Consider the following 1,256-nt stretch of genomic DNA (forward strand, 5'->3'; position numbering starts at 1 on the left):
CATTTCATAAATTTTGTACCTCTTATAGAGGCCAAATATTCTCCTCCTCCTCTCATAAAGCACGAAAATCACTTTCACGCCGTGCATCCATCGTGCAAGCACGTAGACCACACACGCTGGACAATATAATAAAAGATAGCGCGGACAGTGGCATGCTATACAAATCGAGAAAGCGCGTACAGTGATCATGCTGGTCATTTTGCCACCAAATTTTATAATCTTTATCATTAGAGCGGGCCCACCAACCTCGTCTCTGTACTTTATACATTTCTCCTCCATCTGCACACACCTTTTCAAACATTAACGGAGAGAGTTCCTTGGACTTGCTTTAAATGTACATATTAGATATGTTGGAATCTCTCTCCTTTAGAAGTTTCCCCAGCCTTAAAACTTCTTTCATTTTTACTCCTCTCTCCATACTTATTTTCCTCTCTGAACGTATCAGAGAGGATTTTATTTCTGACACCTCTTGACTTTTCTTAAATTCAGGGACGTAATTTTGTTCATAATTCAGTGGACTTTTGTGTATTTTATACTTTAAATATTTCCAAACAGTCTCCCTTCTAAAAGTGATAGAACGAATTTTCGTCTAACACTACTTTCTTGGTTCAAAAATTTTATACAATCTTATAACTTTTTCAGTTTTAACAAATTTTGGTTACAGACAGTTGATGCTCAGTTTGTACAAGTATGCAACATTTATAAGTGCATACAGGTCACCAGCCTTATATTACAAGGCTCACCACATATGGGCCATTCGGTCTTAGACACCGACCCGTGGTAATGCTGTGTGGAGATTAATAATAATCCGCAACGGAAAACCGGAACGAGAATAGTCGAGAAAGTATATTCTCGAGGAGCGGTAGACTGCTTTTCAACCGAAGTCATAAAAGAGCCACACGCTCGACGCTACTCCCGACCGGTCCGAGCGAACCGAAAGTGCCTTCCTATAAATACCGAACGGCCGGCCGCTAGGTCGGCGACGCATGGGCTTACGCCCAGGCGTATGCCTGTGCAAACCGCCGTGAGAGCGTACCATCCCGCCGGCACGGTAAAACTTAGACTGAAAATATCGTCGAACATATCCTTTCATTTTATAACGTTCTATACATGAAAATTAATAAATTAACATGCAGGACATAATAAATTCACATTCTCATGTAAATCATGGGTTTAATTAATATTTTAAAAAATTTTAAAACCGCCCAGAACCGATGAGATGAAAATATTAAAACGATATTTTTGCATTTTCTTAC

Source organism: Osmia lignaria, unplaced genomic scaffold (genome assembly GCF_051020975.1).
Source record: "Osmia lignaria lignaria isolate PbOS001 unplaced genomic scaffold, iyOsmLign1 scaffold0157, whole genome shotgun sequence".
Lineage (NCBI taxonomy): Eukaryota > Metazoa > Arthropoda > Insecta > Hymenoptera > Megachilidae > Osmia > Osmia lignaria.